The sequence below is a fragment of the Diabrotica virgifera genome, chromosome 2, assembly GCF_917563875.1.
Source record: "Diabrotica virgifera virgifera chromosome 2, PGI_DIABVI_V3a".
Lineage (NCBI taxonomy): Eukaryota > Metazoa > Arthropoda > Insecta > Coleoptera > Chrysomelidae > Diabrotica > Diabrotica virgifera.
In genome coordinates, this window is record NC_065444.1 from 160,804,326 (window position 1) to 160,822,593 (window position 18,268).

Below are 18,268 nucleotides of genomic sequence, written 5' to 3' on the forward strand. Positions count from 1 at the left end.
AAGTAAAAAAATTAATATAGGTAGATATTAACTACTTTACCATTTATTAAGGTCTATATAAAAATGATTCTAACGGCACTAAATCTTAATAACATGAGATATATGAGACTTATAGCACCAATAGTATCTACGAATTAAACTGAATGATTTTTAAATATGTACTTACGTTAAAATATAATGAATGTTAGTTTCTACAAAATACATAATTAATGTTTTTATTCAAAATTTCATTCCTTGAAATGACATATCTTAAAGCAAGGAGCAGGGCATAATTCTACCCTCCAGTCAGGCCACCAGTAGTGGATGCCTTTAAGCATAACACAATGTTCAACGCTTTGTTGATTTTTGTTTGGTTGTTGACAGAAAAAGGTCTTTTAAATGTTGATCGACGGTTGGAAACGTTCCTTACATTGTCATAAATTTTTCTTTTATCGTTTCACCAAACTCAATCGGGAAATTCAGTTCTTTTTTCTGCCTCTATATTTCGTATAAATTTGATAACAATTGAACGCAGTAATATTCAGAAAATGGCGAAAAGTTTTCATGTAATATTTCTTTAACCTCTTCCTACCAGATAAATAAAAATTCAAACAGTTATCACTTAAATACACTTTCCCCATATTCTTGATATAATCCACAATAATTTTATCACATGTCTTCCTTGAACATTTACTTCTTGCTTACTGTCGCCATGGGTATTACTATGTCGTTATTATCTCGCCATTTTAAATCATTTGTTTCTTTTGGAACATTGCGATACATTCACATTTTGTTAATTTTGTTAATGTAAAATATTGAATATGTAAACAGAACAAGCTTTATAAAGGGGCAAAAAGTAAATTGGTTAAGATATACAGAGTGGGTTAAAGAGAACAGTCCACCTCGATATATGTAATGTTCTTGACCTCTTAAGTGGAGCATAGAGCTTCAGTGAAAACGCGCCATCGGGTTGTATTTTGCGCTAGGACTTTCACCTCATTCCAAGACTTTCTTTGACTTCTTATCTCGTCCTTGATGGATCTTCTCCAAGTTTGTGCTGGGCGTCCTCTTTTTCTTTTTGCTTGAGTGTGTGACCTATCCAGCCCCACAGATCTTCGTTTTTGATAGTGTTTGGCCAGAAAATACGGACAATTCTTCGTAGACATTTGTTTACAAAGACCTGCAATTCGTCTGTAAGGGATTTGGTCACTTTCCAGGTTTCACATCCATAGAGTAGAACAGGCATAACATTTGACTGGATTATTCGGATCTTTGGTCCTTGTAGTATATTCTCCAGACCTCCAAACAGGGTTAAGCATGTTAAATGCTCGTTAAGCTTTTCTTATTCTCATACGAATATCCTCTTCTGTACCTCCGCTTTCTGTTATGACACTTGCAAGATACGTAAAGTTTTCCACATTTTCAATCTGCATGTTGTCGATATTAAATGTTCCTTGCATTTATTTCCATGGATTTGGTTTTACTAATATTGATTTTCAAACCTATTTTATTGGCCTCGGTGGAAAGTGTTTTCAATTGGTCGGCCACATCCTTGAACTTTTGTCCTAACAGGAAGATATCGTCAGCGTATTCTAGATTACTTAGGCGTGTGGTTAACGTCTATTGTATCCCTTTTGTGTCGAAGTCTAGTTTCGAGAGAATATAGTCTGGAGCTATGTTAAAGACAAACGGAGAAAGCACGCATCCCTGTCTGTCTCCAGTAAGTACGTCAAATTCGTCACTGTTAGTTAATCCCATTTTGTGTCACGCTGCATGTCGCCTCAATGAACAGTGACTTTACAATGGAAATTATTTTATGAGGAATATTTCTTAGCTCTAAAATTTTCCATATAGCAGCATGAGATAGGCTATCAAAAGCACGTTCGAAATCAACAAAAACCATGTATAGAGGTGTGTTCCATTTAACCGCTTGTTCCATTGTCACCCTCACAGAATTAATGTGGTCTATGCAGGAAGATTCTGGTCAAAAACATGCTTGATTAGCTCGAAAGTCAACCTTGTTTGTAAACCTTTTATGTATGATGGTCGTAAAATTTTTATTTATGACGGTAAGCAAGGTTATTCCTCCCCAATTTTTGCACAGTGTGAGGTTGCCCTTTTTTTGGAAGTTTTATAATGTTACCTGTTTTCCAGCTCGCTGGAATGCGGTTTGTTTCCCACACCTCTCGGATTATGGGGAGCAAAAGTTCAGCGGTTAGCTGCGGGTCAGTTTTAAGTAATTCGGCATCAATATTATCGATTCCCGGGGACCTGTTATTTCTCAGAGATTTGATAGCTGTTATTATCTCCGTTTTGGAAGGGGACTCGCAAGATATATCTAAGTCTATATTCTGCGGGTTTTCGACAATTTCATCTGTGTTGTCCCTAGGCGTGCCTAGCATCTCCTGAAAGTGCTCTTCCCATCTATCTACTTGGTCATCTGTTGTAGTAAGTAATTCACCTGTCTTGTATTTTACAATGTCTTTCTCCTTTTTACCCAGTTTGTCTTCAGCTAGTTCTGTCAAAACGTCTGCCAAATCTTTCCAGATATTTACTTCACGTTCTCTTGTTTTTACTTGAAGCTCCTCCCTAAACATGTGTTTTCCTGGGAGCGTTTTTAATTTGTTTAGATTATATTATGTGGGTCTGTTGGTGTTTCTTGTGATTTTTTTTCATCTTGATTTTAATGGTACCAATTAAGAGATGGTGGTCACTTGCGATGTTTGCTCCTCTTTTATTACGTACATCAAGAAGAGATGATCTCCATCTTTTTGATATGGCGATGTGGTCTATTTTATTTTCTCTTGTATGACCAGGTCCTGCTGCAGTCTACGTTACCTTGTGAATATTTTTTGGGGGGAAGATGGTTCTACCAATAACTAAACGATGATTGGAACAAAAATTGGGTAAAGCGTTCTTCATTTTCATTCATCACTCCCAGGCCATGTTTGCCCATTACGGTTTCTAAATTAATATTGACATCATCATATATATATATATATATATATATATATATATATATATATATATATATATATATATATATATATATATATATATATCCCCTCGATATTTGTCAGTATTTATTAGATTTTAAGGACAGGTAGGTACACAAAATGGTACAGGTAATGACAAAACAGGTCGATTTTTGATCTAAGTGGGACGCATTTTTAAGGTACATACATTTGTCATTTGTCAACCCTCTCCCTTCCACTTCTCCCACTCCTTATTTTTAAATAGGGAATAGGGGTGGTGTACTAGCTCATTTAAAAGTTTATTATTTATTAACATAATTATTTATACAGGGTGTCCAAGAAAAAATATTTTAATTAATTTAGTTGACACAAAAAGAAGAATGTATGTAATTTATTTAATTCAAAATACATTCTACTGCTGTCACAAAATAGAAAAACATGGTTTTTCACAAATAAACGTGGCTTTTGGCTTAATTTCAATGTTCAAGCTGTCACCTATCTGCCTCTGGTTGAATATTGAATTTAAGCGAAAAACAATATTTTATTTTTTCAATTAAAAATTTTATTTGCGAAATAAAATTTTTTCTGTTTTGTGTCAGTAGTAGAATGTGTTTTGAGTTAAATAAATTGCATAAGTTCTACTTTTTGTGTAAATTAATTTAATTCAAAATAATTTTTCTTGGACATCTTTTATATGTAATTAGGTCAATGGTAATATTATTGAATGGAGAATTGAATAACCTTCCAAATGAGGTAGCACACGACCCCTATCCGATATATAAAAATAAGGGGTGGGGGAAATGGAAGGGAAGGGTTGACAAATGACAAATGTATGTACCGTAAAAATGTGTCCCCCTTAGATCAAAAATCGACCTGGTTATTTATTACCTTAAAATATAATAAATACTGTAAAATATCGAGGTGGACTGTTTTCTTTGGCCCACTATTTATAGAAATTCTTTAAAATGAAATAGCAAAATTAGTAAAACTGCGAAAACCACCAGAAAATAGAATTAAAGAGAGACAGCGAAAAATATGACTAATTGAGATGCTTTTAAACTGATGATTATAATTTTAAAAATTACATAGACAGAATGCTATAAATCGAAAGTAATATAGTAGGTTCCAGTGTTCCCATATATCAAAGTTTATCCGACAAGACACCCTTAAGCTATTAACAAATTTTCAGCTTGCTATTAATCAATTTTTTTTCATACGCGGGATCCAGACCTCTAGAGGAGAACCTTAAAATAGAATATTTTGTATTATTTTAAATTGTAGAAATACATTTTTTATTTAGAAAGATATTAACTCTAAAGCCTTAACCGTTGCTTGGAATATTTACATTAAAGACCCTTATATCGCCGGTCCGGAACAATAATGACGTAACTGCAAAAAGCCAAACTCCTCACGAGATCAAAAACGATTTTTAAATATTTAAAATAGGGATTAACTGAGGAGTAATCGTTCAGGAGCATCGGTATGGCGTTTATTCTTACAATTGTGGCTTTTGTTTTTATCCTTATTGGTTCGAATTTCATTATCTTAATTTAATCCTTCCATTTCCAACCCTATCTACAGTTGCGTCATTATTCATATAAAAATTTTTAAATATTTAAAATAGTGATTAAATAAAGAGTAACCCTCCCGGAGCATCGGTATGGTATTTATTGTTACAATGATGGCTTTTAGTTTCATCCGTGTTGATTAGAATTTCATTATCCTAATTTAAGCTCCCCCATTTTCAACCCTATCAACAGTTGCGTTATTATTGATCTGAAACAAGGTCTAAAATGGTGCATATTTCAATAACGACGCAACTGCCCTGTAGTGGCTCAGCACATAGTTACAGTTCTGTCGCTTCTGTCTGTATCATCTGTGCACAGTATTTTAGAAGTTAATTACGCAATAAATAGGTATTGACAAAATTTGCAGTTACGTCATTCTTGTTCCGGACCGGCGATATTATCGATGGAATCGAGCATCGCGGCGAGATGCCTGGCGAGATATGAATCGACATGAATGGCGGGCATCCTGGCCAGATGCTCGGATTCACTATATTATTTCTAGGCTTAAAGCAAGAAACCCATTATGAACGCCCGGCACGGCACAGGACAGTCCAAATTCATTTGTATAGTTTTAAATGCAACGTAACCAATTATGAGCGGCCAGCTCGGCCCGGCACAGCCCAGCACGCAAACGTAACGGCCAAAATTCTCCGAGGAGAATAAAATCCGTTGAAGTGGAACGGCCCGAACGGCCAGTCGGCGCCAGTGCGTGATAATTCTTGGTAGTAAGCAGATATTGTTGATTTTTTAATTGAAAGCGCGTGTTTGTTTTGAAATATGGAAATATAAAATTTGGTTTGATACACTCAAAAAAATTTTTTGCGAAATTTTGGATCATCTTTATGCGGGAAAAGATGATGAAGATCGCCATATCCTCTTCTTTTTTTTAATATTTCGTGAACCCAAAACCGATGTTTCCGTTGTAATTTTGCATTTTCGTCTGTTTCAATCTCAACACAAATTTCACTTACTCTTCTGACGAGGTCTCCATGGAAAATGATCATTTTTCCGGTGCCGTGCCGTGCCGGCCGTTACAAATGGGTTTTTGAGCGTGCCGGCACGGCACAGCCCGATACGGCACAGGACAGTCCAAATTCATTTGTATAGTTTTAAATGCAACGTAACCCATTATGAGCGGCCAGCTCGGCCCGGCACAGTCCAGCACGCAAACGGAACGGCCAAAATTCTCCGAGGAGAATAAAATCCGTTGAAGTCGAACGGCCTGAACGGCCAGTCGGCGCCAGTGCGTGATAATTCTTGGTAGTAAGCAGATATTGTTGATTTTTTAATTGAAAGCGCGTGTTTGTTTTGAAATATGGAAATATAAAATTTGGTTTGATACATACAAATAAATTTTTTGCGAAATTTTAGATCATCTTTATGCGGGAAAAGATGATGAAGATCGCCATATCCTCTTCTTTTTTTAATATTTCGTGAACCCAAAACCGATGTTTCCGTTGTAATTTTGCATTCTCGTCTGTTTCAATCTCAACACAAATTTCACTTACTCTTCTGACGAGGTCTCCACGGCAAATGATCATTTTTCCGGTGCCGTGCCGTGCCGGCCGTTACAAATGGGTTTATGAACGTGCCGGCCTGTGCTGTGCCGTGCCGGGCTGTATGAACGCCCGGCACGGCACAGCCCGACACGGCACAGGACAGTCCAAATTCATTTGTATAGTTTTAAATGCAACGTAACCCATTATGAGCGGCCAGCTCGGCCCGGCACAGTCCAGCACGCAAACGGAACAACCAAAATTCTCCGAGGAGAATAAAATCCGTTGGAGTCGAACGGCCTGAACGGCCAGTCGGCGCCAGTGCGTCATAATTGTTGGTAGTAAGCAGATATATTGTTGATTTTTTAATTGAAAGCGCGTTGTTTGTTTTGAAATATGGAAATATAAAATATAAAATTTGGTTTGAGACATTCGAAAATATTTGGGAAATTTTGGATCATCTTTATGCGGGAAAAGATGATGAAAATCGCCATATTCTCTTCTTTATTTCGTGAACAAAAAATCAATGTTTCCGTAGTAATATTGCAGTTTCGTCTGTTTCAATCTCAGTACAAATTTCACTTACTATTATAACCTCTTCTGACGAAAGCAGAAAACCCATTATGAACGCCCGGCACGGCATAGCCCGGCACGGCACAACACAGGCCGGCACGTCCAAAAACCCATTTGTAAAGGCCGGCACGGCACGGCATCGGAAAAATGATGATTTGGCATGGAGACCTCGTCAGAAGAAGAGGTTATAATAGTAAGTGAAATTTGTACTGAGATTGAAACAGACGAAAATGCAAAATTACTACAGAAACATCGATTTTGGGTTCACGAAATAATAAAAAAAGAAGAGAATATGGCGATTTTCATCATCTTTTCCCGCATAAAGATGATCCAAAATTTCCCAAATATTTTCGAATGTCTCAAACCAAATTTTGTATTTTATATTTCCATATTTCAAAACAAACAACGCGCTTTCAATTAAAAAATCAACAATATATCTGCTTACTACCAACAATTATGACGCACTGGCGCCGACTCCAAAGGATTTTATTCTCCTCGGAGAATTTTGGCCGTTCCGTTTGCGTGCTGGACTGTGCCGGGCCGAGCTGGCCGCTCATAATGGGTTACGTTGCATTTAAAACTCTACAAATGAATTTGGACTGTCCTGTGCCGTGTCGGGCTGTGCCGTGCCGGGCGTTCATAATGGGTTTCCTGCTTTAGAAGGAAAGTACGGTCGCCAACAAAATCTGCCTTTCCATGCAATCAAATATTCATCAACGCTAGTTATCTTTTGAGGTATATAAACTGACAAATTTGCTACGCTAATAATTTAAAATTGGCTGAATTTCGAACAATTTACGATTAGTGGAAATATTGTTAAATTGTTCATTATTTGCAAAATGAATAAGCTTTTGTAAGAGGCCAAATATTTTTCGGATATAATTTGACTATACTCTGTGAGCTCGTACGTAGAGGGGATATTTACAAATTCGCGAGCGCCAGTAGTGGCAAGTCTGTAAACGTTTACCGGAAATTTGACATAAATGTCAAAGTGATTAATTTAAAATTAAAATTAAAAACATTAATTATAAAAAATATTAGTTGGTCAAAGCTGTGGTATATATTTTTACCTTAAATATACTTACGTTTTAAATACTGAATTTACGTTTTTTAATGTTCCGTAATATGTAATTATAAATTCTTAGCGCCATCTACACGATAATTGTGAAAGTATCCGAAGTAAGAAATTAATATTTCATCAATAGAACGTCAAAATGATTAGCAAAATCTTAAAAAAATCGATTACAATTTAATTCATTTTTTTGAGTTGTAAATATTAAGCGATAACAATTAAATAATAAATTTAAAAATTACCGGTGAAAGTTGAATTAGTAATCCGCCAGGAGCGCCACCAGCGAAGCTCAGAGCGTATACGCTCTGAGCTTCGCTGGTGTCGTTCCTGGCGGATTACTAATTCAACTTTAACCGGTAATTTTTAAATTTATTATTTAATTGTTATCGCTTAATATTTGCAACGCAAAAAAGTAATTAAATTGTAATCGATTTTTTTAAGATTTTGCTAATCATTTTGACATTCTATTGATAAAATATGAATTTCTTACTTCGGACACTTTCAAAATTATCGTGTAGATGGCGCTAAGATTAATTTATAATTACATTTACGGAACATTAAAAAACTTAAATTCAGTATTTAAAACGTAAATATATTTAAGGTAAAAATATATACCACAGCTTTGACCAACTAATAGTTTTTATAATTAATGTTTTTAATTTTAATTTTAAATTAATCACTTTGATATTTATGTCAAAGGACATCGCACACATCTTATGGAAAATATAATGTCACTCAAATTCAATAAAATTTATACCAATAGATTCGTTTTAAATTAACGATCAAATCTTATCATTGCGCTAACTCTCTATTTTTAAAAATAACAGCAGAAATTAATATAAATAAATCTGAAATTAAATGGGTAGGTACATAAGTTAGAGAGAGAAAAAATATTTTAAAATACCCAGATTGTCGGTACTCCATAAATCAGCGGATTAGTTTCACTAATCCGCTTAGGCCCAGCGGGATTTAAGCTGTTATGAATAGCACTCAGAGCAATAATGATTGTAAACTAACATTTTATGGACTCCAAAAATGTGATTTCGATAAATTTTAATTGCAATTTGCGCCGTAATTAATTATAATTAATAGTTGGCGCAATGATAAGAATTGATCGTTATATTAAAACGAATCTAATCGTATAAATTTTATTGAATTTGAGTGACATATTTTCCATAAGATGTGTGCGATGTCCTTTCCGGTAAACGTTTACAGACTTGCCACTACTGGCGTTCGCGAATTTGTAAATATCCCCTCTACGTACGAGCTCACAGCGTATAGAGGCGTTTAAATACTTTCGCGTTTTGAACAGTACCTACATTGTAGTTTCTTGTTTTATACAAATACCTAGTAGTCCAGGGCGCATCTGTTTTGAGATGGACGTTGAGAGGTGACTCAAATTTTTTTTGCAGAAATTGCTTGAAAATAAATCAAATAATAATATTTGAGTTATACTCCCTCTCAAAAAGGTCCGGAATATTGTTTAAATAATCAAAATGTTAAAAATTAAAGGAAATATTCAATCTTTTTCTCCGTTTTTTGATTATAACTTTAAAAGTGTTCATTTCCGAGAAAAGTTGTACTGACATAAAAGTTGCGTAATTAAATTTCGTACAATACAGAATTAGTTAAAAATTTAAAAAATAGTCACTCTAGCTGCAAAATAGCAATAATTGCGAAAAAACCATACAAAAACAAGTATTCGCGTTATACGTTTTTCAACTATTTATGCTACACTTAGGACCTTCATATTTCACCCAGAGAAACTCTATGATAGAGTAAAACAATACTGTAAATTTCATTACGATCGGTTTAACAGATTTTGCAAAATAAATTTTGCAATCCAGCTTTCGCAAAAATAATTCATTTTTTCAAAATGTTACAGGACTGAAAATAAAGCAGATAGCAAGTAGAATTTTTTTTGCTTATAGAAGTGTACTGTACCTTTTATTTGCAATTTTCAAAATTAAAATCTATTAATTACCACGGCGTCAGAAAATTTTTGAAATAAACAATAATTTTTGGTGCTACGCGCAGGACAGCGGTGTTCGATTCACACAAGTTGATTTCCACCACTTCCAATCTTTATCTAATATATTATTTTCTTACTCTATATTTTGTTGAATTTTAATATTTTAATTCCAAAAAAATCAAACTAATTTTATTATTGTTTGTGAAATATTGTTTAAACAATTGCATATGTTTAAAAATAAAAAACTTGTATTATTTAAGTTAAAATATATGAACAAAGAAAGTTTTTGCTAATAAAAGTGTTATTTCCAAAGGATAGAGTATGTATTTTTTTTTGCAATAAACAAATTTATTTATTTATATCGAAATGTAATAAAAATTAAAATGTATCAATCATTATCAAAGGTCATTGGAATGCCCAATCAGAGCAAACTATCCGCTGTCCTGCGCGTAGCACCAATGATTAATGTTTATTTAAAAAAATTCCTGACGCCGTGGTGTTAATCGATTTTAATTTTGAAAAATTGCAAATGAAAGTTACAGTACACTTCTATATGCAAAAAAATTTTCAACTTTCTATCTGCTTTATTTTCAGTCCTGTAACATTTTGAAAAAATGATTTTTTTTACGAAACCTGGATTGCAAAATTTATTTTGCAAAATCTATTGAACCGATCTTAATGAAATTTACAGTATTGTTTTATTGTATTATAAAGTTTTTCAGGGTGAAATATGAAGGTCTTAAGTGTAGCATAAATGGTTGAAAAACGTAAAATGCGAATACTTGTTTTTGTATGTTTTTTTACAATTATTGCTATTTGGCAACAAGGGTGACTATTTTTTAAATTTTTAACCAATTCTATATTGTAGGAAATTTAATTACGCAACTTTTATGTTAGTACAACTTTTCTCGGAAATGAATACTTTTAAAGTTATAATCAAAAAACGAAGAAAAAAATTGAATTTTTCCTTCAATTTTTGACATTTTGATTATTTAAACAATGTTCCGGACCTTTTTGAGAGGGAGGATAACTCAAATATTATCATTTGATTTATTTTCAAGCAACTTCTGCAAAAAAATTCGAGTCACCTCTCAACGTCCAAATGTACTAATATTTTTACAGATGCGCCCTGGTCTATAGTAAAATGTTCTTGTTTCATTGGAACCAGTGTCGATCCAAACATTTTTATTCTCTGACTCTTATATTGTCTTGATATTTTTCGATAAATTGTGTGGCGCATCCATTAGTCTCTGTAAAAATAATTTTATTATGCTTATCGGTAAAAAGCTTATGTTTTTAGTAGATTTTCTTTGAGATTTTTTTGTATGCCTCTATTGCCTGTGAAGGGAATGGTGATAGATAAATAACAGAATTAACCCAGCGAACGTCTAGTGGATGTGGTAAGTTCGCATAATTTATATCTAGATATCGGTTTCATCATGTCATCATCGCTAAATTGACTGTTAGTTCAGAAACATAAGGAAAAAAATATATCCCGTTGGTGACACAACCCCCTCCAGGCCGAAACCAAATTTTTTGAATAGTATGGACATTTTTTATATTAATAACCTATATATTTCCTGCAGCCGATTTTAATGATATACATAGTTATAAACAAATGAAGATCAAAAACCGTAAATTTTCGCTTTTTACGTCTATAACCAAAAAGTTTAAATATTTTAAACAAATTTTAGAGTTAGAAACTCATAAATCGTATAAAAAACTTCAATATGGCGTTTGCTGAATATGTCTATCCTTATTGGTTGCTTAGAAAATTGCCAATTAAATCATAAATTTTGAGTTTTTATAAATATTCATAACACGGAATGCTGGACTTCTCTTCTGGTGCTTAAATTATACCCTAAATTTCAAAGCAATTGGTCAAACAGCTTAAAAGTTATTTAATTTGTTTATCCCAAATTAAATTTTTTTGCAACGCTATAAGTCAGAAAATGATGAAGTTACACTAATCCTTTGGATAGTTTATGAAAGAAGTAGATTTATACTATTAATTAAAAAAAATGACCAAAAATAATTCTAAATACTGCAAAATTATTTTGCAAAAAATGTGAATTAAAAAAGGGGGCTTAACTTCGTCCCTAATAGTCCTAGGACAATTATATTTCTTTCTAAATGTGTATAAAAATTCAAATATGAAAAATAATTTTTCTACGGGTAACGGTTAAAAAGTTATTCTTATTGTTTATAAGTAAGCAAAAAATCGACGTATTTTTGCAAAATAATTTTACACTGTTTAAAATAACTTTTTGTCATTTCTTTTAATTAGGTCAATAGTATAAATGTTCTTCTTCCCTAAACTGTCAGAAGTCTTACTGTAACCTCATAATTTTCTGACTTATAGTGTTGCAAAAAAATTAATTTGGGATAAACAAATTAAATAACTTTTAAACTATTTGACCAATTGCTTTGAAATTTAAAATATAATTTAAGCACCCGAAGTCTCAGCAATTCGTGTAATTAGAAGGTTCTAAGTTAATTTTTACATAAGTTATAAATATTTATAAAAACTTAAAATTTATGATTTATTTTGCAATTTTCTAAGCAACCAATACGGATTGACATATTCTGCGAACGCCATATTGAATTTTTTTAGACGACTTATGAGTTTCTTACTGTCAAATTTGTTTAAAATGCTTTTTAACTTTTTGGTTATATACGAAAAAAGCGAAAATTTACCGTGTTTTGACATTCATTTGTTTATAACTATGTATATCATCAAAATCGGCTGCAGGAAACATATAGGCTATTATTATAGATGTCCATACTACTCAAAAAATTTGGTTTCGGACTGGAGGGGGATGTGTCACGAGAAAAATCTTATTTCTCTGGACTATGTCACTTTCAGAACTGCCTGACGAAAACCAATCTTCTCCGTTATTTGAGTCGTTACTGACACAAGTATAAGTATCTGTATCTCTTTTTCTTTTTCACATGGTTACGTGTAAAAGTTACAATACTTTTTGAGACAAAAACAAAAAATTACCTATTCTGTTTTTTTCCTGAATTTGTTCAATCACATACCGTTTATAAATCGAAATGCTTCGTCAACTACACGTGTAGCTTATACAAAATCAACATTTACACACTACTTAATATTTCAGCATATTATTACTAACAAGTTGATGACAGACCTCTGTATGGTACAGCTGGTTCCTATAAAAACTGATACTACTCTTAAGGGGATGATACGACTCTTAAGTTTTCATTCAATTCGACTCGGTTATAGTGTAATCTTTCATTCTGCATTTAATTTTTCAAAAATACTTATATACAAAAAAAACTAATACATTTAAATAGCATTGGTCCAAGATTTTGCGCCTACCCCCTTAATTGGAATGATAAAACAAATGATAAAAATGTAGAACTTTGTAAACACTGTAGCTGGCTGTATACCAATAATTTTAAAAAAAATCATTTATCGAAAGCCAATGAATTTTACTATTTCGGATTCTTTATGTAATAAATTTACTAAGAATTGACTACACAGTTTATTTCAACGTGGAATGAAGTAAACACTTCTGTTGTATGTAGGCATATGAATTTATTAAAAAATCCTTAAAATTTATCCACAAGGGAGTGGAAGTACAAAACGTTCTCCGTCAAACTGATCATCATCAGTGTAAACCTGGAAATAAGTGAACCACTAAGATTAAAAACAAAAGGGTGAAATTTTGACAGTTGAAAAAATTAAAAAAAAACGTGGTTACTTACTAGGGATGGCGGTTTCTGGAAAAACACCGGTTTTCGGTTATACCGGTTTTTTTTGCTTACGGTTCAACCTGGCGATTATAACCGGCCAAAAAAAAAACGGTTTTTGGAAAAACCGGTTTTCGGTTTTTTAATCCAATAAGTTACAAAGTTACATGTACAATACACTTTAGTTTGCGATACTCCATTCGACTCGATTTCCATATGATCAAAATTAGTACTATCGAAAGGACATGTAAAACTAAAAGTTTTATTACTTTTAACACATTTGTATATTTGTAGAATAGGTACATTTTAACTCATTTAATACTTCCTGTATGAGTGTATCGTTTTGAAAACCTAGCGAAATTCTTGGAGATTCGTATTCGTAATCAGTAATTCGATATTCATAGTCAGAGCATTATTTTTGGTAATCAGAAAAAGTCATTCACCCACTTTAAATGTCAAGAGATAAGTGTGAAAAATAGATGATGTTTGCGTTTAATTCAACCAGATCACTTCTTATGTAAATATTATGAGTACAAATACATTTTCATGGAAATATAATAAAACTTAATAATTGTTTCTGGCCGATGTGAGATTGCAGTTTCAATTTGCTTCTGTATTTTATAAAATAAAATAAAATTTGAATTATGGTTTTGTTTGGAATAATTACTTGAGAATAATAATTATGATTGGTATCCAAAATAACAACTAACCTAATCCTAATCACCGTAAAAATCTAATAACCGGTTTTTGCTTAAAAAAAAAAACCGGATATAACCGGGACACAACCGGGATTTACTTGTTTTGTCTGATCCATTCTCTGAAGATGACCCCACCAACTGAGTTGCCTTCTCTCTATAAATTCTAACGTTGACTCGATTTCCAAATCTTCTCTTATTTGAGTGTTCAATAACCTTTCAAATTATAACTCACATTAAACGTTTTAATACCTGCATATTTCAATATACCAATTAAAACTAAATATTAATTCTCGTTATTAAAAAATTTTTCAGATGACAGATGAAAAATCCACCTAACTTCCTTTGACATCTTGTCATACATTTCTGGCGCCAAACTGTCTAATAATCAGTTGGTCGGTAACCTCTCACTTGAACACAAGTAGTACTTACCTTGTGCAATTTTCGAGCAAGGATGAAATACATTCACATATTATCATCTGTAAAATCTTAAGATATCGACTTCATGTCGACCATTTTAAAATAAAATATAATGTAACAATAATGTAATTTAGAGGTTTTTATACCTATTGAAGTGGCTAGTTTAAATTACTTGTACACTGGACGTAAGTAACCACATTTTCTTAAATTTTTTCAACTCTCAAAATTTCACCCTTTTGCTTTTTAATCTTAATGGTTCACGTATTTCGAGGTTTACACTGATGATGGTCAGTTTCACCGAAAACGTTTTGTACTTCCACTCCCTTATGGATAAATTTTAGGGATTTTATAATAAATTCATATGCCTACATACCACAGAAGTGTTTGCTTTATTCCACGTTGTGAAAAATGTAAAAGATTATTTAATATTAATTCAAATTACTTCTTAACATTTTTACGATAGAGATAATTTGATTCGATGTAATATCGAATTATTGGTCTTTTTCTTCTTGTGCCACTCCTATCGGAGATTGGAAATAATCAAGGCTACCCTGACTTTGTTTACAGCTGACCTAAAAAGTTCATTAGTGGTGCAGCCAAACCTCTCTCTCAAATTCCGCATCCACGACAATCTTCTACGGCCTGGATTCCGTTTTCCTTCTATTTTTCCTTGCATTATACAGGGTGTCCAGAAACTCTACCGACAAACGAAGACAGAAGATTCTTCAGATAATTTTAAGACAATTTAACCAAATTCACTTAGTCCGAAAATGCTTCCTAAGGGAGCTAGAGCTCTTTGAAGATGGCGTCTTGTAATGAGTTTTTCTTAAATACCTCCAGAACGCTTCTATTTAGAAAAACAGAAATTGGTACGCGTATTTACCTTCCAGAGATAAATCTATTCCATCCATTGCGAATTTTTAGTACCGATCATAGGCGTCCGTTTTGGGTAGGGCAACGGTTATTTTATCGCATAACTTTTTTGTCTTCAATTTTTAAGGATTTTTGACTCTGGAATAATAAATTGTGAGGTATTCTAGTACTAAAAGCTACTCTTTCTTTAAGTCGATAGGATACAACGTTTTCAAGAAAAATTGATTTGAAAATTTTTCGTTTTTTGAATTTAAAAATTTTTTTTCAAAAAATCTATTTAGAAAGACGAAATCTGGTACATTTATTTATACTCCAGAGATGAATGCATCTCATTAATTGCGAATTTCTAATACCGATCATAGGCGCCCTTTTTGGATAGGTCAACAGTTATTTTATTGCATAACTTTTTTGTCTTGAATTTTTAAACATCTTTGACACTAGATTATTAGATTATGAGGTACTCAAGTACTAAAAGTTACTCTTGCTTTAAGTTAGTCAAATACATCGTTTTTTTTTTAATTTTTTTCAATTTTTTTTAAATTCCACAAAGCGACAAACTTTCAAATTGATTTTTCTAGAAAACGGTGTGTCCTACAGACTTAAAGCAAGAGTACCTTTTAGTACTAGAATACCTCACAATTTAATAATCCAGTATCACAAATGCTTAACAGTTAAAAATCCAAAAAGTTATGAGATAAAATAACCGTTACCCTACCCAAAACGGACGCCTATGGCCGGTACTAGAAATTCACAATGCATGGAATCGATTCATTTCTGGAAAGTAAATATGTATTCCAATTTTCGTTTTTCTAAATAGAAGCGTTCTGGAGGTATTTAAGAAAAACTAATTACATGACGCCATCTTCAAAGAGCTCTAGCTCCCTTAGGAAGCATTTTCGGACTAGGTGAATTGGGGTAAATTGTCTTAAAATTACCTGAGGAATTTCTTGTTTTCGTTTATCGGTAGAGTTTCTGGACACCCTGTATTTTGAAGTAATGCGTATTTATGACCTCTCATCAGGTGACCCAAATACCCGAGTTTTCTTCGTTTTATCGTTAACAAAATTTCTGGGTCTCTTCCTATCCTTCGTTATTATCGAATTACCACAACCCCTATGATCCGGGCAAATCGTGCACAACCCCTATGATCTGTTCAATAATTAAAGTAATTAACAAAGAGCACGTCAATGTTAGTAAATAATATAGTCTTAATTAATTTCTGATATCATGATCACTTCTTCTTCTTCAAATGCAAATCCACTAATGGATGTTCGCGATCACATTTTCCATTAACTCTCTGTTTCTTGCAATGTGTATCAGAGATTGTATGTCGTTAATCCCTGTCCACTGCCTTATGTTTAGGAGCCAGGACATTTTCTTGCGTCCTATTCCTCTCTTGCCTTCAATTTTACCCTGTATTTTAAGTTGAAGGAACTGGTATTTTTCGTTTCGCATGATGTGACCCAAATACGCCGTTTTTCTTTTCTTGATGTTTTCGAAAAGCTGACGTTCTTGGTTGATTCTTTTAAGGACATCCACATTTGTGACTTTCGCCGTCCATGGTACCTTTAGGATACGGCGATAAAGCTACATTTCGAAGGCTTCTAATCTGTTTATATCCCTCGTTTTGAGTGTCCAGCCCTCTATGCCATATAGCAGCACCGACCACACGTAGCATTTAGTAAACCTTAGTCTCAGTGTAAGGTCGAGCTCTGAGCAGGTCAGTACCTTCCTGAATTTTACGAAAGCTTGTCGAGCTTGCTCAATGCGACATTTTACTTCCCTGTCCGATGCCCAGTCTTCAAAAAGCCACGCTCCTAGGTATTTGAATTTGCTCACTCTCTCAATGGACTTAGTATTCACTGTTATGGTGGAGTTTTCAAATGCATCCAAGTTTCTGGAGATGATCATGAATTTGGTCTTTTTGGTATTAATCTCTAATCCCATTCGCTTACTGTATTCTCCGATTATAGTGACAAGTTGTTGAAGATCTGCTATGTTGTCGCAAATTAAGACAGCATCATCAGCATATCGTATGTTGTTGATCAATACTCCATTCACTTTGATTCCCATCTCTGCATCTTCCAAAGACTCTTGAAATATGGCTTCCGAATAAATGTTAAATAAAAGAGGGGAAAGCACACATCCCTGCCGAACACCCCTTCTTATATGTATGGATTTGGATATAGAATTGTCTATTTTTAATTGTGCTGCCTGATAACAGTGCAAGTTTTCAATGCATCTTATGTCTTTTTGGTCTATATCAAGCTTCTTGAGGATCTACATTAACTTGTGATGTTGGACACGATCAAACACTTTCTCGTAGTCTAAAAAGCACAAGAATACGTCCTTCCTCTGATCGTAACAATTTTGAACCAAGACCTGTGTTGCTACTATTGCTGCTCTTGTTCCCAAACCTTGCCTAAACCCAAACTGAGAATCACTGATTTCCCATTCACATTTTTTGTATAATCTTTGATGTAGTATTTTTAAGAATATTTTTAAAGTATGACTCATCAGACTAATGAGTCTGTGATCCTCACATCTTTTTGCATTGACTTTTTTGGGTATGGGAATAAATGTAGAGAGCAACCACTGCTGAGGATAGCAACCAGTTTCATAAATAAAATTAAATATTATATGTAGTGCTGAGATTTCTAACTCCTGGATATAGTTTTCCCATATATGAATTTTCTCTTTTTCACCTAGCACTACCTGGTTATCCTGATTAACTATAATAGTTGGTCTTCGTTTTCTGTATATTCCAGCAGTCTCCTTAAGCTTTTTATGTAAATTCCGATCGTCGTGCTGTCGTTGTAAATGTTCTAGATCGATACATTGTTGCTTAAGCCATTCATTTTTTGCTATTCTTATCTTTGCTTTTATTTGCCTGTTAATGTTTTTATACATATTGCTGCCATCTGGGTC

At 33.3% G+C, this 18,268-nt stretch overlaps 1 protein-coding gene across 2 annotated transcripts in view; it reads right to left on the minus strand.

Annotated features, from left to right (window-relative positions):
- LOC114327758 (PDF receptor-like) overlaps positions 1-18,268 on the minus strand; it is a 1,644,969-nt gene that overhangs the window by 547,342 nt on the left and 1,079,359 nt on the right. The gene's annotated exons all lie outside the window — the stretch shown is intronic.